General features: G+C 47.2%; 1 protein-coding gene across 2 annotated transcripts in view; it reads right to left on the bottom strand.

The window, feature by feature from the left end:
* Positions 1-21,816, bottom strand: part of Lzts1 (leucine zipper tumor suppressor 1) — a 50,100-nt gene that overhangs the window by 19,053 nt on the left and 9,231 nt on the right. Inside the window, exon 1 of one of the 2 annotated variants that reach the window (XM_038327487.1) lies at positions 19,546-19,626. The exons of the other annotated variant lie outside the window; for it this stretch is intronic. The gene's annotated coding sequence lies outside the window, so the exon portion shown is untranslated. Of the gene's footprint in view, positions 1-19,545; positions 19,627-21,816 lie in introns of those variants that run through there. 2 annotated transcript variants of the gene reach the window in all.

The following is a 21,816-nucleotide window of genomic DNA, read 5'->3' as shown; positions in this document are numbered from 1 at the left end:
CTTCAGATGCCTGGAGGGTTCCATGTGCAGAGCTCAATGTATACTTCCTGAGTGAATAAGTGAATGAAGAAAGAGGCAAGAATGGAGGAGGAAGGGGTGGGGAGCGTGGGAGGTGAGAGGCAAGGCTGAGGGTGCCGGAGGTGCTAATGGGGAGCAGGCAGTTGGGTTGAGAGCAAGGGCCCACACAGCTCTCAATTAAGTGAGCTTGGATACAGAGACAAGGCAGAAAGTGAAAGGGTAATCACTGGCAGGCTGAGTCACCCCAGCGCACAATCAGAAGCAATTCTGCTTCTCATGGCTCTGGAGGAACCAAAAGCCATTCTGCCTGGCAGCCTTTTGTGCAGGTCGGCAGCATTCTGCTGCCAGCTGAGCCTTCCTCCATACCGGTGGGCAGCTTGTGTCTCACTGGCAGCTGATTGACATCTCTCCTCGGGAATATGATTGCAATCCCAACCTCCCCATTTCAAACATAAAGCCCTATTGCATGCAAATTCACCCCATTGCCACCAGTGTAATGGCTCTACAAAAGCAAGCCAAAGGCATTCTCCTTCACGTGCCTGGCTCTCAGCGCTTAGGTGCCAATGCCTGGCAGGCTGGGCAGTATCGACAGGGACAGACAGTTGGACAGATGGACCAAAGAACAGAGATGCTGATCTTAGAGAACAGAATGTGTGAGAACAAGAAGGGTTTGACAACTGGCTGCATGCTTCCCTACCTTATGTGGACAGACACAAATGGTTTTGAGGCAAAGTTCAGGTTGGTAAGAATCTGGAAACTCAGTGATGGAACAGCAGTGGGTTTGGGGAAGGGTACTGACACACGGTTAGCACCGTGACATTCCTGGCTCTGGGCACTAGAGCTGGCATTAGGTCAACATTTGGCCAATCAGATGTCTCCAGGTCTCCACCTAGGCTGGCTATGTCTCAAGCTCCCTGAATCCTGAAGGTTAATGACTCTGAGGAGCGCTTCTGTGTCCTCAAAATTCTGACTTCCAGTCATTGTTTGCAAGTTCACAAGGAGATCGTGTCTCCTGACCTACCCATCCCATTCCATCCCAAAGCCAGAGACAAGCGCTCCTTTCTAATGGCATCCCTTGAATACAGAGGATGTTGGGGTCCCTCCTATGCCATCACAGAGGCAACCCCTCCCCAACCTGGGCCTGAGCCTCATTGGCAGACAGGACTAAGAGGCTGCAGGAGTTGGCAGGCACAGAAAGAATTGGCCCCAGGTCGTAGATGAAATGACAGATGGAGAAATAATTTTGTTTGTTTGTTTTTCTGAGATTGGGTCTTTCTTTTTTCTAAGATAGGGTCTTTCTGGGTGTGGTGGCACACACAGCACTGGAGAGGAGAGGCAGATGGGCGCATAGAAAGTTCCAGGCAGCCAAGGTTACAAAAGTGAAATTATGTCTCCCAAGGAAAGAAATAGAGAGAGAGAGAGAGAGAGAGAGAGAGAGAGAGGGAGGGAGGGAGGGAGGGAGGGAGGGAGGGAGAGAGAGAGAGAGAGAGAGAGAGAGAGAGAGAGAGAGAGAGAGAGAGAGAGTCAGTCTCATGTGGCTCAGACTGACCTTAAACTTCCAGCCTTAACTCACTAGACAGCTGAGAATGACCTTCAGTGTCTGATCCTCCCACTTCTAAACCCCATGTGCCGGGATTATAGGTTCTCCCCATCACACCTCCTCTACGTGGTGCTAGGAACGGAACCCAGGACTTCTAGCCATCTAGACAAGCACTCTATCCCCTGAGCTATATCACCAGCTCTGAAAGGACTTTGAAGTATTTCAGCGTGCCACACTAAGAAGCCATGGCAAGGCCTCTGACTACCTGGGCCATCAGGAAGGTAGCAGTGTAGTCAGCGCCATAAGCCTGCTTCCTGCTTGTGTCTCTCTTTAACGTCAAAAGAAAGGGTTGGGTAGGAACAGCGTTCCATGAAGAAAGGTGCCATTTAAGAAAATATTCCAATCAGACTCAAGATGAGATCACGTGCCTAGCCTGCTCCCCAGCAACCTGAGACTTCCAATGTCATCAGCAGTCCTCAAGGCTGGTGAGGGTCAGGTAGAGACTTGTAACTTGTAACAAGAGATGAAACAGAAAAGGTAGAAATTTCTTTGCCACTTACAAGATCCTGAGGAGAGCTCTGTCTTAAACGGGGAGGAAGGGAAACTCCTACGGTGGGCAGGCGTGGGAGAAGCGTGGGGGAAATGAAATAAGTAGCAATGAGAGCTGCCTTAAAAGGTTCCGTTTCTCCCTGCTTTGCCGCTCCTTCATCGCTACAGTATGCTGGCTCCTTCTTCATACCTGATATGGTGTGTGTGTGTGTGCATGCGTGTGTGTGTGTGTGTGTGTGTGTGTGTGTGTGTGTGTGTGTGCGCGCGCGCGCGTGTTGGCATGTGCATGAGTGTTGGGGATATGTGGTGAGGTGGGTATGACATTTGTGTGGTATGCTTGCCACGTGTGTGTGTGTTTATGTTGTGTTGTGCCAGGCGGAAGTGGCTGGGTGTTCTGGAGTGGGGAACACAAGAGAGAAAACTGGTAAACTACAAAATGTAGGAAGCACTGCGAAGCCCTGGCAGAGAGCTTAGCTCAGACTCCAGCCCTGGGGCTTGTTAGGTTTTGGCTTCATCCTCGAGGCAGGTGACATTAATCAGCATGTGTAACCGAGTGCGTTATACCCTGTGCTCCATAGCATGGGCTACTCCTGGTGTCTCTACATGACCTGAGTTAAAAACCTCGCTCTACACCATCTCATGTACCTGAGGGAATGCCACCTCTGTCCTGCCTTCTGCCCTCACCCTTCCTCTAGGACTCACCCCTGCCTACACCCCAGGACCTCTGTGCACTTCCAGCTCCAGTGATCCTGCCACATGCCATCATGACTTCTCAGTGACTTTCCGCATGCTCATCTTTCTGCGGGAATGACCTTCCCAGGCAGGTGTGGCGAAGGTGGAGAGGTCCCTTTCCCTCACCACTGCCTGGCTTGGCTGTGTCTGAAAAGAGCATGGCCCATCTTGTGTGAAATCAAATCCCAGATCACACACCTCCATTGTCTGGGGGCTGGAAAGGGTGGACGGGCCGGTGCACATAGGCTGCTGTCAGGATGCTCAGAGCTGAGGCCTCTGATGCCCAGTGACACTGGAGACCCATTGCTCAGGTCTTCGCTTTGCATCTCTATCTTTGTGGGTCACGGCCTGAGCAGTTCCTTGGGAGTAGGCATCTTGTCTTACTTTCCTCAGGAAACTAGATAAGTATGTGAATTTGAGTTGGTTGTGTCTTTAATTATATTTCACCTGAATAATCAACTCCATTAGGACAACCGACAAAAGCTGGGATGCATAGTCACCTTACCATGTAGGTCACAGGTCAGCCATGTTTCTTCCAATAAGGGCCAAACATGGGTGAAGATGTCAGAGGAAGTTTAGCATCGCCATTTTTTTAATAGACAGGGCTTATGTATCACAGATTGGCCTTGATCTTCCTATATAGCTGAGAATGACCTTGAATTTCTGATACTCTTGTTCCTACTTCCTGAGTGCTGGAATTATAGAATATTTATGCCACCATGCCTGGGTTATACAATACTGGATAATAAATTCAGGACTTGGCGCATGCGAAGCAAGCACTCTACCAACTGAGCCGCATCCTCAGCCCCACATTTAACATTCTGTCCACTACAAGAACTCGGAAGGCAACCCAGAAGTTAGGTGCCACAGCCAACGCATCGGTTGTTCATGCGCTCTCACGCCTGGTCCTTATGTCATCTGTTTTTACGACGACCCTGTGTAGGCATTACTCACAGCATTCGACACAGGGTTTCTTGAGGCCAAGGCTCACTCTTCCTGGACACAGCCTCCTCGTGGGGCAGCCTAGCCAAGAACAAGGCTGAGTCTGGCTCGATGTGCCTGGTAGGGCAGGCACTACTGACTTCTTCCTTCTAGAACCTGTATCATAGCAACTTTTGAAGGGAGACAGAGTGTCTTAGGAGAAACACTGCATTGTCGTAGCATTCCAAATGTGTGGTCGCCACCAGAAGCCTGTCACTACAGCAGGGAGCAGGACAGAGTACTCCTTTACCGAGAAGTTAGATGAGAAAATGGCAGGGTCGTTTCTCTTCAAGCCCCCATACAAGACCATTCTTCCCTCCCAGCTCGTCTCCCATTATCCCAGCTGTATTCATTATGGCCGCCTGCCTTTGAACCATAGTATAAGGAGTCACTGCTACTACCAGGATGGACTGGTCATCTGGGGTCATTTGTAACTGCGTTTTCACAAATTCTTTACTGTTGACAATTGTTTTGACCACTGTCCCTTGCATGCAGTTATATATCCTCCTACAGTTTTGCAGTGCACAGTTCAAGACCCTGTGTCCTATAGCATCACTGCCTTTCCTCTCTTCCCACTCTATTCCCTATGAATTCTCTGTAAACCTTTCTTTCACTTCCATGAGCCTCCCAGGCTTCTGCACATTCTTCCTGTGCCTACTGGGGTTGTTCAGATGGCACAGGGAAGATGACTGTGTGTTTGGAAGGCACATACCCCTTTCTCTGTTCGCTTTTTCCTCTTTCATCTAATTTGCCTGGCATCTTGGGATTCCCGGAGCATAAGGCTGCAGTACTAAGTAATGATAAACTCAGAGAGTCACTGGAACTAGAGGGTGGGCCGACACAGCAGGAAGCTGGGATTTGCAGAAAATGAAATTAAATTAGTCAACAAAGATCTGCTGATCAGCTCCTTGGACCCTCATCAAGTAGCCTGCTGAGGGAAGGTAATTTAGAAAATAGAAAGATCCAGTAGCTGCATATATGTTTCCACAGAGCCGCCTCTCAAGATATGATCTTGAGTCTGTTTGTAGGCAACACAGTATTGTACGGAGTGGATGAGTGATTCATGAAACTGGGGCAGGAGGACTAAGGAGTACCTGAAGGGATACACCATCCCATCCTTGTGTCTCATGCAGAAGCCTCCCTGCAGACATCAAAGGGTGGGGCAGAGGAATGAAAGAGAACCTGAGTAGGTGGGAGAAGACTAAGAAGTGGGAGGGAAGGGAGAAAGGGATTCCTCTGAGTGAAAGGAAGACTGGAGAGAGGTTGAGGAGAGGAGCAGGAAAACAGGGGAAAGGTGGAAAGAGCTGGTTGGGTGCGGACAAATAGCCGGAGAGGGAGGGGGGCTAGTCTGGGACTCAGAAGAGGGAGCTGGTTGTGATGAAGAGGACCAGGAAGGGTGATAATGCAAGGCTGAAGCAGAGGTGTAAGCTGAATGTGAGAACAGCATCACAGGACCCTGCTGCTGGATACTGATGGATTTATTTGTTTGTGTGTCACAATGCTGGTCAACTGTGACCAGAACAAGAAGGTGTGGTGTTGAGGCCATTGTAGAAGTAATCCTAGAGACTGCAGAAAGGAAGGTTGCTTCCAGGGACCAGAACATACATATTCTAATGGTAACAGAAGTCTACACAGGCTGCATATATACAAGCAGGTATAGCCACCTACATACTCCTCACTATAAACACCTCCAAAGACCAAGAGAAGACATACATAGGCCTTCCTGTTATCAAGAAATTACACAGCCAGGAGTGCTGGTGCCTGCTTGTAGTTAGTACTCAGGAGGTTGAAGCAGGAGCATTGTGAGTTCAAAGCCAGTCTGAGATAGAGCAGGATCCTGTCTCAAAACCAAATCACAATACAACCCAACACAACAAAAATAACTTTCGAAAATTAGAAAAACGCATCAAGTACACGACTCAGAAGGACTCGAAGGCAACACAACTACAGAGAGACGTGCACATTCGCACTTATTGCTTCAGCATTCACAATAGCCAAGGCCTGGGACCAGACTGTATGTCTACTAGGTAACTGGGTAAAGAAAATGTGGTATATACATGCAATGGATTTTTACGCAGCTGTAAAGAGAACGAAATGACATTAAAGGAAAGTTGATGGAATTGAAAATCATCACGTTAAGTGAAAAACAAACACATTTTCTCTTCTATGTGGAATCTAGATTTAAATATATATGATATGACATATATGGTATTAAAAGATATATATATATATACACATACACATACATACATACATATGCATGATACTGAAGTAGAAGGGGATTATTTGGAGAGAAAAGGAGGGGATGGGAGGGATAGTAAGGAAGAAGGTGGAAGATATGAACAGGTGCTATGTTATATACATTTGGAAATGTCAGGCTAGGCAGTGGTGGTGCACACCTTCAAAGGCAGATGGATCTCTGTGAGTTCAAGGCCAGCCTAGACTACAGAGCAAGTTCCACGATAGGCTCCAAGGCTACACAGAGAAACCCTGTCTCGAAAAAAAAAGTGTCACAAAAAAAAACCAAGCAGACCATATTCTTGTATACTAACTAAAATAACAATAAATTTTGAAAGGTTTTAGAGCCAGGATCTCACTATTATTTCTAACTGTACTAGAACTCACTATCTAGGCCACCCTAGTCTGCACTTATAGAGATCTGCCTGACTCTGCCTTCTGAGTACTGGGATTAAAGTCATGTGTCATGACACCACGGCCTAAATTTTAAAAAAATGTAAAGAAGCTTTAAAAAGAAATGATAATCAACATACTGATTTTTTGAGGTGGGGCTCTCACTCTTTGGCCCTGGCTGGCACTATATAGAGCAGGCTGATCTTGAACTCATAGAGATTCACCTGCCTCTGAGTCTGCCTCTGCCTCTGAGTGCTGTCACCACACGTGGTGTTTTTAAAACGAGCAACATGAGAAACATCTACACACACACACACACACACGTACACATACACACACATGTACACACTCATGCATGCATGCGCACATGCACTGTAGGTTAGAGATCAAACCCAGGTGTTTGTGTGAAGCAACAAAATTAAAGCTACTCAATGAGAATCCATCCATGGTGGAAAAGCAAAACAAAGAAATAATGTAATCTTAGGCTAGATTTGTGTTGTTTGACTCATTAAAAGGTGCAACGGCTCAAGTATTAAAGATGTCTCCAATACTGGATGCCAGAACTTATTGTAAGAATAAGAGAATGGTATTTATCCTTAATGAAAGATATGCTCTAAGAACACGACCTGTAAATCTAAACTCCCAGTCACCCCAGGGTGTGATCTGTCCCCAAAGCACCCTCTTGTGTTCCTACCACCACAGAGCTAGAGTCTGAAACAGAGTTTGCCAGCATCCTGGCACCATCCCAGGGTGCTGTCCATGACTACTGCCAACTCCAGCTTGATGCAATCTGGAAATTCTGGTACTGGAGGAGAGCGGGTAGAGGACAATGAACGCAGAAAGGCCAGCCAACTGTAAGTACTGGTGACTGCTGCAGCCACCACTATACCACTGAGCACAGAGCCTGGCACACAGCTGGGGCTCAACAAATGCTCATTGAGCAAACGGATCAAACTTTTCAGCGACTACAAGTTACATTTGTAAAACACCAACCCAGTCCTTTCAGCGGGGAAGCCTGGCAGCCTCTCTGAAACCACTGCCCTTCCAGAAATCAGTTCTTACTCACAACACTCCATAACCGAGCTGTGCTTTGGGGCGGAAACACATGCTGTCCCCTGCTCAGGTGTTTGAACACTTGGTCCCTAACTAATGATGCTGTCTTGATGGCTGTGGAACCTTTGGGGTGTGAGGCCTGGCTGATGCTCTTAGCCACTACAAGCTGGCCTTTGCAGACCTTAATGTTTAAGAATGGCCAACAAGATTTAGAATCACTTAGCAGACAAAAGTCTATGCATGTCTGTGGAGGGGCTTTCCAGATACATTTTTTGTTCGTTTGTTTCTTGAGACAGAGTTTCTCTGTGTAACTGTCCTAGCTGTCCTGGGACTAGCTCTTGCAGATCAGGCTGACTTTGAACTCACAGATCTGCCTGCCTCTGCCTCCCAAGTACTGGGATTAAAGGTGTGCACCGCCATACCTAGTTATTTAACCGAGAAGATCTACCATGAATATAGGTAGTACAATTATGGCCTGGAATCCTGGACTACATAAAATGGTGAAAGCTATCTGAGCACCAGCGTCCATTTCTCTCTGCTTCCTACCTGTGGGTCTAAGGTTCCCAGCTGCCCCAGCCTCTATCACTATAGAAGACTGTACCCTTGAACTGGGAGCCAAAGTAAACCTTTGTTTCCGTTCTAAAGGAGTGGCTTTTACTGTATCTGTCAGGGATTTTATGGTCCAGCAAGAAGAGTCGCTAACCCATGCGTTATACCAGCCTCCGGCTCTGGTCTGATACTCTACCTAATCCACCAGTATAGCAGCTGCCACTTCAAGCTGCCAGCACTGTGTATGGGACTGCTCTAGCTGCCTTGCCCTCCCAGCCATAATGGACTGCTTCCTCGGAAACCAGGAGCCAAAGTCACTTTCCTTTAAGTTGATCTGTCAGATACTTTGTTACAGAGTATGTGACACATCCCAGCAGCTTGCTCTTTCCAGTTCTGGTCAGTCCCTCATCTATCATCAAACCTCTCCAGACCCTCCCGATAACACTTGCAAATACCACCCTCATGACCTTGCTAAGGCTTGGCTCACCTAGAATCTCTTGCACAACTGACCTCCAGGGTTGACACCTGTATTCCACTGAAAGCCTAGTCTTCCTGACTCATGTCAACAACCCCCCCTGCCCCAGGAAACCTTACATTTACCTTGCTGCTTTGTCTTATCTTTCTCATTAAACCAGATATTTCTAAAGTGGCTTGCTTTTTTATCCATGTGTCACTCTTTAGAAGCCTTTGGGATCCTTTTAGGTTAACCCTGGTTTATTTATCTTTATAGACCCAGCTAAACTGTCCATGCAGAGGTGGGGGTATGGTGGAAGGAGGGGTGTCAGAAAGATTAAGAGAAGGAGGCAGAGGAAATGCTCGTGGGTTGCTGTTAAGGCAACAAAATTGTGGCTTCAGAAACTGAACATCCTGTTCCTAACTCATCCTACTGAGAAGCAGAAGTACCACTGAGACAGGAAGAAGATGAAAGAGCCTTATAGCATCTCCTGGGGTCAAAAGACCGGTTCTCTTAGGCACTGTCCCCCTCAGCTAACCCTGGGTTTCACCAGAGAAGACGTGGTCGTGCTTGCCTCCTGCGTTCAGCCTTTCTTTGGAAGAAGTAGCCCTGCTCTCGGAGGTGTCACACAATAAGGCTGTGCTTCTTCCTGCTTCCATCTGCCCAGTCATCTTGCTAATTGGAGGGACTCTGGTTCCCCTGGCAGCCTGGTTCTGCCAGGCAGAAACATCCTCTCTGGTTTTCTGGATGTAGTTAGTGTTCCCGCTGGCCCCTCCTTGGGAGTTCACTTGCCATCCGGGCCTCATGAAAGGCTCCCTTACAACTGCTCATTCACTGGAGTTCATTGTCCCTGGCCATTCATCCACATTCATGGGTATAATTCCTCCAGCAGCCACATGCGCAGGGGCGTGTGCACGTGTGTTGAGACCCCACGTCCCCATTAGCACTGATCACACTTGAAATAAAAGGCAACATCGCCTGAATGCAGAAGTGCTCCCCCCTCTAACGGGTGGCCAGTCTGCTGTACTCAAGTTATTTCAAGAAATACCAGGAAAATGCATGGCTGCTGAGAGCTGAGGAGGAGGAGGAGCAGGGCAATCTTGGCAGCCACTTTCTTAAAGCACTGTCAGGAACTTGGGTCCAGATACTGCAGCAGGCTCCATTCTTCCTCAGGCAGCCCATTCTGGGGACCTGCTCCACCACGCACGACCCGCTCGCACTTCCTAGACGCTTCTTCCACTTCCTCCATTGAATCCTCTTTCATTAACCGGCAGTTTTTCCTTCGGTGTTGCTTGTGGGGGTGGTGCTAGGACTCAGGGCCTCAAGAGTGCCAGACAAATGCTGTACCACTGAGCTAGGCCCCCAGCTCTTCATAACACTTTAAAGATGATGACTGGTAGATGATTCTTATAACTATAGGAAGCAAAGCGAAACTAGGCTCGTGAAATAGGAGATCAGAGAAATAGCCGGAAACTGGACCTTGTCATTGTTTATCTTCTCCCTGAGCACTGAAGGATGCCTGCTGGCCACAGATCCACAGAACCAGCCTTGATTCTCCTTGAGCACTGAAGGATGCCTGCTGGCCACAGGTCCACAGAACCAACCTTGATTCTCCCTGAGCACTGAAGGATGCCTGCTGGCCACAGGCCCACAGAACCAGCCTTGATTCTCCTTGAGCACTGAAGGATGCCTGCTGGCCACAGGTCCACAGACCCAGCCTTGATTCTCCCTGATACTAGGGTTTCACCATCTCTGCAGAGCGTCAGGGCCTATTCTAATCCAACCCTTCATTGAGGGAGCCTTCCCTGGTTCCCACTGGACCCACAGACTCAGAAGCCATGGGCTTCTTAGCAATGATCTGCCAGTGCTGCCAAAGTCACTTCCTAGACTCAAAGATTTCCAGTGTTGGGGAGGAAAAGGACAGACTCCAGTCGCTGAAACTTCAGAGCACCTGATGGGAAAGACTTTGCTGGTCAGTGATTATTTTGGGGCCTGCCTGGATCCTGTTCAGCAGACACTGTTTGATGTTTGCTTGCCTGGTGAGAAACACCAGAGATAGATCCCATGGAGAGGGAAGCTGGTCCTTAACAGGGGTGTTTTGTTAACTAAAAAGACAAGAAGACTCTGAGATCACATAGAAGTAGATTTGAATCCAGACCCACCTTGACAGAAGGCCTTGGGGAAGCCTCTAAACTGCTTGGAACCAAAGTTTTCTCTTTTACATTTGCATGTTTCTCAGCTTTGGGATGCTGAGAAATTAGACTGGATATTTTCATGTTCCACATGAACAATGTTTGGTCGATGCTGGACCACATTGTAATAGTGTAAAGATGCGGCAGGCACATCACTGGAGTGGGTTTGCTGACACTGCTATATGAAAAACACACACACACAACTATGTGTGGTACCCAGTGCTTGTTCGTAAATGACTGTTTTACTTGTTATGGTGGCTAATCTTCATTGTTAACTTGACGAGGTTAGAAGCACCTAGGAGACACGAGGTGGGAAGATAGGCCTTGAACGTGTGTGGTACTACTCAGTGGGTTGGGCTCTCAGGCTGAATAGAAGGGAGAAAGCTAGCTGGGCAGCAGCATCGTCTCTCTCTGCTTCCTGACTGCAGATGCCTGTGGTCAGCTTTCTCACACGCCTAGACCACACCTCCCTGCCAGAATAAAGCCTCCCCTTCTTAAAGGCTTTTATCGGGTGCTTTGTTATATCAAGGGCTAATAGCTAATAGATTGGCTTGTGTGTTATACAATACCTTTATCACTACTTTAGAGTAGATATCTACTACCTAGAAAGAGAAAGTTCACTGTAGACAATTTATAGCAGTCTTATACATCTCTTTATTGCAAAAAAAAAAAAAAAACCCTGTGGAATGACTGGCCTGTACTGTTAGGTTTGTATAAATCTCTCTGTGATGAACTCACCTATAGACAAATGTCTTGACATGTCCCTGCCAACAGACAATGCCTGACTATAATGCTTTGTAGAAGAAGCAGTCCTACATATACAGCAAGTTTAGAACATCCCCAGATGCTATTTGTACTCATTCACCCCAAGTTGTGACATTTGAAAATGTCTCTAAGTAATGTCATATATTCCCTGGGGAGCAGACTTTTCCTCAGTTGAAAGCCATTGATAGAACCACCCTGGGTTTGTTTTCTAAAGATTAGATGATATACTAGCATATGTAGGTATCTCACATAGCAATCTAGTACAAGTGATGACCCATATATATTAGTTTATTTAATACTTCGCAAGTTATCCTTCTATGCTCACTCACCAGGGATAGTCCCGGAGACAATCCCTAGAGAAGGGCTTTGGAGGAGGTATGCAAACCAAGTGGTATCACTAATGGCTTCATTAATCTCAGGATGAAGACCAGTAGACATCTTCAGATGCTTGGGTGTATTTGGGAACCATGTGAAGAGAAAAGGGGGTTGTAGTTTGCTATGGTCTAGAATTTTGTTATTGGTGCCTTGTTTGTTGAGGTACTGGACCTAGTATTTAGCCTAAGCTAAGCACTAGACTATATTCTCAGTACATTTTCACTGTTTTGTTTTTAGTTGAGCGGGGGTCTTAAGAAGTTTCCCAGGCTAGCCTCAGACTCACTTTGAAGCCCAGCAAGAACTTGAGTTTATGATCCTCTTAATCCAGTCTTAATCCCAGGTAGCTGGGATACATTTAGATAAACACACTCATGCTGAAACCTAATCACCAATGGGAGGAGGGCCTCTGGGAAGTAGTTAGGTCATGCAGGTAGAGCCCTCAAGAACGGGATTAGCATCCTTATAGAAAGAGGCCCCGCAAAGCTGCCTTATCCCCCCTCCTTACCACACAGAAACAGTGCAAGAAGACACACACCATGAAGAAGAAACTGGACCCTCACCGGACCCTGAGTGTGCTGATGCCTTCATCTTCAACTTCTCAGCCCTCAGAAATTGGCAAAACCATATCTTTTGTGTGGAAGCCATGGGGTCTATAACATTTTTTAATAGTAGCTCAAACAGAGTAAGACATTTCTGAAGGCCCAGAGACTGCAGCAACTTAGGAGTCATTTCAAAGTGGATGGTACGCTTCCGTCTCAATTCTCTCTCTCCCCTTTGCTGTTCTCAGAGGACAGAGTCCATGTAGATGAGATGACAAGGACAGTGTGGAGAAGTCGCTGAGAGTTTGTTGGCACGGCTAGGGCAAAGGAGGAAAGATTGAGCCTCTGCAAGCTGCAAGTCGAGGCCACAGAGGAGAAGCTGCCTGCCCTGAATGTCCACTATACATGTGGCCTCATGCTGTGCCCATCCTACATGTCTAGGGCCAGGCTTCCTCTGCATGTACACAGGGCATGTTGGGTCTGGAACTTGCACTTCCTTAAGAAGGAGAACCAATGGAAACCTTCCAAGTCAGCACCAGCTTCTTCCACAACAAAACCATCCCTGGACTGCAGGGACTGGTCCAGGAATCCACTCAAAGTTCCAAATTTGCAGATACTTAAATCTCTTCCCTTTCATCTTCCTCTCCCTCCTTTTCCTCTTTAAGGCAAGAATTCTGTCACTCGGCTACATCTCATTTGAGAGCTTGCTGTGTAGTCTAGGCTGGCTTGAATTCACATTACTCCTGCCTCAACCTCTCAAGTGCTGGAATTACAGAATTATGCCACCACCTCAAGCATTAAGTTCATGCTATAAAGTGGTATATTTGCATAGAACCTATTCATGATGTCTCCTGGGTTTTAAATCATATTTGCATTAACTGTAATACCCACTCAAATGTAAATGCTATGTGAATAGTTATATTGTATTGCCCAGGGAATCATGATTTTTTTTAAAAGTCTCTACATACTCAGTACAGACACAAATGTTTTTCCCTACATCTTTTTGATCCAAGGTATTGGTTAAATCAACAGATGTAGAACCTGAAGATAGAGAGGGACCTGAGAGAATCTGAGAGGCTCAACCTTTTTCTTGTTTGTGTGTGTGTGTGTGTGTGTGTGTGTGTGTCCATGTGCATGGGCGTACACGAGAGGCAAAGGTCAACCAAGGGTATCATTCCTCAGGTGCTGTGGTTTTTTTCATAATGTCTCATCAAACAGGCTAGGCTAGGTGGTCAGTGAGTCTTAGGCATTCTTTTGTCTCTAACTCCCAGTGCTGGGATAACAAACACATACCACCATGATGGGCTTCTTGCTTTTTATAAACTTGCATGTTAGAGATTGAACACAGGTTCTCATGCTTACATGGCAAACCCTTTACCAACTGAGCTTCCCCTAGTACCCCAAACTCTCTTTGTTAATTTTTTAAAAATATTATTATAGTCCGCCCATGATGTATGGGTGTGGGTATACACAAGCCACAGCACAAGCAGAGATGTCCAAAGACAACTTTCCAGAGTTGGTTTTCTCCTTCTGCTTTTCTGTGGTTTGCAGGGATTGAACTCAAGGTATCAGTCTTCATGGCAAGTGCGTTCACCCGCCAACTCATCTCACTAAGCCCTCAACCTGAACAGTGATGATAATGGACTTGACACCAAGCGGCAGACTTGTCCTTCAATACCAGTCACTGGGTATATGACTTTGACTGAGTCCGTTCTCTCTAGGGATTCCTTTGTCAATTCCTCTCAAGCAGGCTGGCAACTGCTCCCTAAAGTGCCCTGGGTAGATGTACAGAGCTCAGTGACCCAACCCACTCTGAGGAGGAAGGAAGGGTTATTGATGAGCACTCAGCCACCACCAAGTGCAGTCTCCCACTGTGGGTGCAAGGTCATGCCTGAGGCACATGAAAGGGAGTTGTCAGATGAAAGGGCTAAGCTGACAGGATGAGCACTGACCATGGCCAAGGCCAGCCACCTTGGGGATCCTTCTAAAGACTCATGAATGTACATATGACAGGAGCTGGAACCAAGGCCAAGGCCAGCCACCTCAGGGATCCTTCTATAAAGACTTTCGAGTGTACACATGGCAGGAGCTGGGACCAAGGCAGCCGAGACAGAGTCCAGAAGAGCAGCTGAAGGGGGAAGAATTTGTTGTTTTGGTTTTAATCACAAGATTAGATGAGAAAGTTTTAAAAAAATTACACTTTTTGCTTTTGAGGGGCTGGGTGAGGAATAGAGAATGAAGAACTCCAAAGATGTGTTCTGCAGACATGTGTGTACGTTATACACTGACTGATCTGTGGACTGCATTCCGAAAACCCAGCCACCTTTGACAGTCTCTTCTGCATGTATCACATCATCTCTCACCCCCTACTTCGGGACCCCTACAATCTTCTGCTCAATGAATAGCGCTGACATCTTAGAGGATGGCCTGCTTGCTACCCGGCCTCCAACTTTCTGCACAAAGGTCATTTGGAGCACAGATTTCCACACTCCGTCACTATCACCTGCCGACCTCCACAACTCACCTCATCCAGTCTCAGACCCGATAGTCTCACAAGAGCTCTCTGTGAAATCATGAATCAGTAAGTGGTGCTTGACTACTCTTTTGAAATAGGGTCTCCATAGGTAGAGCTGGCTAGCCTCAAGCTACCCATCCTCCTTCCTCCATCTCCTGACTCAGCAGTCAGGATTACAGGTAAGAACTGGGATGTGTGGCTTTAAAAACGATGTGGGAAAATTATTGTTTACTTCCTCATGCCAGACCTTGTTGGCCAAGCCTCTCAATGCCCTGAGTCCCTTTCTTTATTGTTACCTGGTGACCCCATAGACACAAAATGAGGATCTATGACACAGTAAATGTCAAAGGCTTTCTACACTGTAAAGGGCAGAAGCAGTAACCAAGTTCATCTGTGGATCTAGAACCTCCCTCAGTGTCCATTCAGGATAGTCTGCATATTGTTTCCCTTCATTTACTGGTCAGGTAAATCCTACCCCCACAATTACACCCACCTCCCTACACCACACCCTCAGTCAATATGAACAAGTGATTTGTAAAATAGTATATACTATGGCTAAGAAAGATTTTCACCATGCTTAGTTATCTGAAACATATGAGCTAATGTCACAAGTAATGGCCTCTAGATAATGACTAGAATGGCAAAATTCAAAATCCTGATAATACCAAGTGTTGACAAGGATGAAGAAGATGTGAAACTCATCCACTGTTAACAACACTACAGATGTGTTTGGCCAACCTTAGACATGCTGCCAGAACATCTATTCAAGTTGAACATAGACCCAGCGGTTCCATTCCTACATACACTGGGAGAGGTGGTCACTCATTAAGAGTCCTAGCAGCTTTATGCTATGAGTCCCCATGTGGAAAAGTCTAGAAACTTAAATGCCTATTATTAGTAGATGGGTACATTCATAGAGCAGAGAGTAAGGAGATTACTAGAGGGGCTCCTATATACAACAGCATCAGCCACCTGCAAAGAAGTACATGGTGTGATTCTGCTGGGAAGAGAGAGATAAAAGTTACCTCTTTCCATAGCTCTAGAGAGATACTCCACATTTAAGAGCACTAGCTGTTCTTCCAAACGTCCTGAGTTCAATTCCTAGCACCTACATGACAGCTTACAACATCAGTAACTGTAGTCCCAAGGGATCTAATGCCCTCTTCTGGTGGACACACACATTAGATAGATAGATAGATAGATAGATAGATAGATAGATAGATAGATAGATAGATAGATAGATAGATAGATGGATGATGGATGGATGGATGGACGGACGGACGGATAGATAGATAAATAGACTTTTAAGGAAGTCATCGTGCTAGCAACTTGGAAAGACCAGTCTGGTCTTGTTTAATTTTAAAACTCTTGTCTCTTTTGTGTTCATTTTGAGACAGGGTCTCATGTAGACCAGGCTAGCATCAAACTCACTGGTAGCTGGGAAGGAAGTTAAGCTCCCTGCCTCTCCTGCCACTCCCTTCTGAGTGCTGGAATTACAGGAGTGTACCGCCACATTCAGCTAAAGCCCCCACGACTTGGCGATTGTTCTATTCATACGAGAACTTGTCACTCGTGTCCTGCACACATTTCTGGATGTATATGTATATTTCTTTTATCTCACAAGTATAAACACTCCAATGCCTTTTTTATTTAAAAATTTACTCACAATAATCTTTCAGAAACAGATGCACCAAAAGGCTAAGTAATGTGTCCAGCGCTACATGGGATGAAAAGCGAGCCAAGGCTCTGTATTCCTACACACCATCTCTTGCCTAGATTGCTTTCACATCTCTAGCTCAGCTCCTCACTGGGCTTAGAGCTACCAAAGTCAGGGACTTTAACTGTTTTTGCAGTCAGTACAGGGCTGGAAGTCATAGTTCTGAGCATGGTCAGTGAGGAGTGGAGGTCAGAGACAAAATCCCATGGCTCACTCTCTTGGACTTCCCCTTCCTCAGATAGCCCCTTTCTGCTTACCCTGACTTTGTTTACCTCTCTGTGCTGCTGAGGATGTACCCCCAAAGCAAGTGCTTTTTATCTGAGTCTCATCCTCAGTAACCCCAGCTTCTTGACTCTTCCTTGCTGCTTGGCTAAATCAGTGCCGTCTTTGGGGCAGGCAGACTTCAGTCATCCAAGTAGAAAAGAATCAATGTAGAGCTTGAAGAAATGTCGTTCTGATGGCTCCTTCCTTCTACTTAGACTGCCACCCCACCCCTCAGGCACAGGCACCAACCATGTGCCAGGTGTGTGTTGGGCACAACTCCACACCGTATCAGTTCAGACACCAACTCCCACATCCCTCTGGCCCCAAGGCTCTGCTATCTCCTTGCCTAGCAAGCTTCTTCCCCAAAAGAAGGAGGGAAGCATCTGTCTGGACTGGCAGCTCAGCAGGACTGTCTTCCCATCTCCTCCTCCCCCACACAGCTGGGAATCCTTCCATCACTGCCTCTCAAAGAACCAAGTCTTGGATAACCTGGAGAGCGATAAGAGCCTCGCTGAAAAGGCAGCTTGCAAACCTCCCCTCCCCGGGCACACACACACACACATACACATACACACACACACACACACACACACACACACACACACATGCCCCCGTGTCCCCCCAGGCTGTCAGGAGGCTATATCCCACCTGAAGCATCAGTCAACTTCAAGCTAGGGGGATAGGGTTTTCTGTTAGCTGCCTTGGGTTTCTTATGCATTTTTGGTACTAGACAAGGCATGATGTATGCAAGGTGGAGAGCCCATCCCATCTCAAAAGGGGCAGTTTTCACCCCCTCTGACAGCAGTAGAAAATTCATTACTTTGACTTTTATGCCATGCCTCAAATGCGGCCTGTGGGTAACATAACTCAGTGGCAGTCCAACAAACAATGGCATCAGGCTTGATTGTTCATTTGTAGGCTGATCCTTACCAGTAGGTTTCCCCATCCCTGTAGACCCTTCCCTAATTCTACTCCAGACTTAGCCTGTTTCCTTCCTAAGTGCCCTCCTCTCTATTCACCTTGGTCAGTTGTAACCCTTATGTCCCTTTTACTCTTAGCCTTGGGCCTTGCTAGGTTTCCGGTTCCTATCTATAACCTGGAGCTAAATGTTCTTCCTGGCTAGAGGGCTTTGCAGTATTAAGGGAAATGTCATCTGTGAAGGGACCAGCATATAATTAAAAGTTTAATTCCTGTCTTTTCTTTTCTTCCTTCCTTTCTTTTTTTAAAAAAGAAAAAAAACCAAAAAACATATGGGACTTGGTGATTCAAGACATTAGTGGGATTGCTGAGGTTCAAATTCTTCATACCCTGTTTTCTCCAGATTCACAGGTTCATGGTGCCCTGGGTTCTCTTTCCTGTCTTTTCGTAATTAAAAGAATGAGAACATCTTCATTTGCATCCTTTAGAACCTGACTAAAATAAAGATAGTATCGGAAGTACTTTAGTCTAAAAGATTAGGAGGCATTGTTTAGAAGAACTTGGAGAGTGCTCAGCAATCACTGATCTAGAAATAGATTAGAAACTCCCGAAGGACAGGCTGCCTGTCAGGTTTACTGTGGCATCTTCAGGGCTGGCTCACAGGGAAAGGAACTCGAGAAGTCCCTTCAGGTTTGGGAGGGAGTCACCCCCATAGCTCCCACAGGGACAGAGAATGGAGCCAGAGGGTTTCAGTTGAAGCCACCTATTTCCCTCTGCTGGCTTTGCCTGGATTCTCAGGCAGGTAACAGTACCTCAATCCCAGGGGTGGAGACCAGCCAGACTCATCCATCTCTTGCCAGAGGCCTTTCTGTTGAATCCCACCCTGACATCTGGACTGTAACAGGCAGAGTGCTGGCCTCTTCTAGTCCCTTGCCTCCACTCTACAGCCCTAATTTCCCCCCAGCCTTTATGAAGCTTAAAGGAGGGTACATGCAGAGTGTCCTCTTCTCCTGGGTCTTGGGGTGGGAGAACAGAAGGCACGCATGGTCCCCTCACCTCTGTGGTATGGGCCAAAAGGAATGAGAAGGAGTTGGTTGGCAGCGGTGGGGAACAGGGGAAAGTCAAGTGGAGACTTGTTTGGAGGATAGAGCCTAGGTCATCAAGCAAGCTAGGTTAAGTGCCCTATCCCTAGGCCACACCCCCAGCCTGGGGGAGGGGCTGGGGGATGCCAGCAGGTGTAGATGTGGAAGCCGGAGGACAAAAATTAGATTGTTTCCGGGCTGGAGAGATGGCTCCTGAGTTCAATTCCCAGCAACCACATGGTGGCTCACAACCATCTGTAATGAGATCTGGTGCCTTCCTTGCCAGCAGTACATTGTATGCTTAATAAATAAATCAAAATTTTTTTAAAAAAATTAGATTGTTTCCATATTGGGGTTCGACAAGGACTGGCCTCTTATGTGTACACCACTTATCTGAACTCAGGTTGCACCTCAATCTGATGCTTGCACGCCTTTTCCTTTTCGTGTTTCTTAGTTTGAGATAGGGCTTCCATAAGCTGGTTTAGGCTGGCCTTGAATTTACTTTGCAGCCCAGGCGTGTCTCAGTTTCCCAGGAAGCTGGGACGGCAGGCTTGACTGGAACACATACTAGATCTGGTGCACATGGCCAGAAAATCCTGCAATCAGAACCTTGAGGTGCCAGACACCTCCAGAAGGTCCCTTACTGTCACTGGGGGCAGAAATGGACTTACCTGTCAAGTCTCAGATGGAGAAAGCCCCTCTCAGCAAGAAGACCAAGCAAGGTGGCTGCTAAAAGTGGGGGTTCCCTTACTGGTCCAGCTGCCTGGGAAACACAGGTCTGGGCAAGGCCAGGAGACCAGCACTGCAATTAGAGCAGCCCCACAATTGGGAGTTCCCAGGAGATCCTTGCCCGCCTCCAGGTCCCTGTGTCCTGGAGCCTGCAGTGGTTGGCAAAAAGCAGGGAAGGGAAAGGTGGACAATGGGCTTGCTGCCATCTCCTCATGTTTCTATGCTGGGGTACAACTTCCCAGGCCTTTCTGGGTGGAGACATCTTGATCAGAGACCTCAAGGTAGCACCATGATTTTGACTTCTGGCAGGCAGCCCAAAAAAAGAGTAAGATACAATTCCAGGCTGCCTTGGGCTTCATTAACAAGTTTCCTATCTCTCCTCAGCTTGGAATTCTCTGAAGCAAGGTCAAGTGGGAGTTTAATAGTCATCCCTGGGACTGTGCAGAGGGCAATCTTTGAACTCTGCCCACAGGTGGGTGGTTCCCACCACCGAATCACTTACAATTGAAGCAGGAGGGGTGAGAGCGCCTACAGGGAAATGCCTGGGCTTCCTAGGGCTCTCTGGTCCTCACGCCTCGCTCTAGAATCAAAGGTTCTACAAACTAGCGTGTGCAACCAGCCATGACATCCCTCTTCCAGCCGTTCCAGCAAGGCTAGGGACACCGCCCTCCCCCTGGTGGACACCAGCATGCTAGGGAACGGTTGTTGTACTTGGACAGTGCAGGGTCTCACATCAGATCCCAAGAGTGGACACGTTAACAGCTGTATACCTCCAAAGGAGCCTCCTCAACACACAGCTACACCTTCACCAGGGAAAACTGCCTCCCCTGTGCGCACGGAGTGGGCTAAGGGTGGGGTGGCCAAGGAGGAGACTGAAGGCAATACAGAGCCCTCCTGGATGGTGCATTCAACTCCAGCCTACACATTTCCTGTGGGAGCATTTGGATGTTTCCTTGGTAGGAAAATGTGTCCCCAATAGAAGCAGCTTCTCCTGGCCCACTCAGTCTGCCTCCGCCTGACTTTGTCTAATGCTATTTAGGCTGAGACAAGCTTCTCGTCTTCCCCAAGTGCAGGATTGAACCGTCCCATGCTTTGCTTTCTCTTGGGGAGACTCAGCCAGACTTGGGCCATCTCCATCGGAAGAACACATGAGAAGTTCCCTTGTATTTGTTTTTCTTCCTGTCCTTAGATGCCAACATCATTCCAGAACTAGGCAGCTGGGAAAGCCATTGACTTTGAAGCAGGAGGCTGGAGGAGATGAGGAGAGTGACTCCCATTCCGGAAAATGGCCAACTGGGATATAGTTCTCCCTGCCCTGGGACTTTCCACACCCTGAGATGTGGAGTACCTGGACTTTGGTGGAGTGCAAGGAAGCCCAGCTGGCGTGCATGGTCCCTGACCCTATTCTCCTATCCGCTGTCTCTCCTAGGCATTCTGTACTACCATTCTGAGCAAGAAACTAATTTTCAGGCCTGACTTCAAGAGAATAATGCCAGCTGATGATCCAGCATCCCTCTGCAGGTAGTCTGACATTAAAGCTAGTCAAAGGGACAAGTGAGATGGAGACCAGGGGACAAAAGTAGAAATTACTCCTGTCACAGTTTGTTGTCACTGACTCCAGTCAGGCCATCACATTAATTCCTTCACTAGAGTAAGCTGATAAGATGCTTGTGCACCCTAAGCCATCCCTCCTCGACCTACACGAAGACCTCATGACCCTGTCTCGCACACAGAAAACTCAGCTTCAGGCATTGTGCTTCCTTTGAAGCTAATGGGGGGGCACTAACAAATTGTCTTACATGATTTTGGTTATACTGGCTCATGTGATTCCCACAGCAATTCTATATAAGGCACAATATATTTTGCAAATACCAAACCGAGGCTCAGAGAGGCCAAGTGACTTGCCCACCAGCACACAGACAGACAATAGGCAGCAGAACTAGCTACTACCGGGTATCATAGATCCATTGCTGTTGTGTGATAAAATACACTGATAAAAATCAATTCCGGGGAGAAAGAGTTATTTAGCTCACAGTTCCAGTTCCTCATTGGAGGGACGTCAAGGCAGGACCCCGAATCAGCCATTCATGTTCACGGTCAAGAGCAGACAGAAAAGGAGTACATTCAGGCCTACTACTCAGACCTCTTTGCCTGTTCATCTCAAATTCAGGGCCCAAAGCCAGGGAATGGTGCCATCCGCTTTTATTCTTTTA

This window comes from Arvicola amphibius, chromosome 4, assembly GCF_903992535.2.
Source record: "Arvicola amphibius chromosome 4, mArvAmp1.2, whole genome shotgun sequence".
In the NCBI taxonomy this organism is placed as follows: domain Eukaryota; kingdom Metazoa; phylum Chordata; class Mammalia; order Rodentia; family Cricetidae; genus Arvicola; species Arvicola amphibius.
Note: the sequence above shows the minus strand (reverse complement) of the source record. Positions and strands in the feature narration are given on the sequence as shown.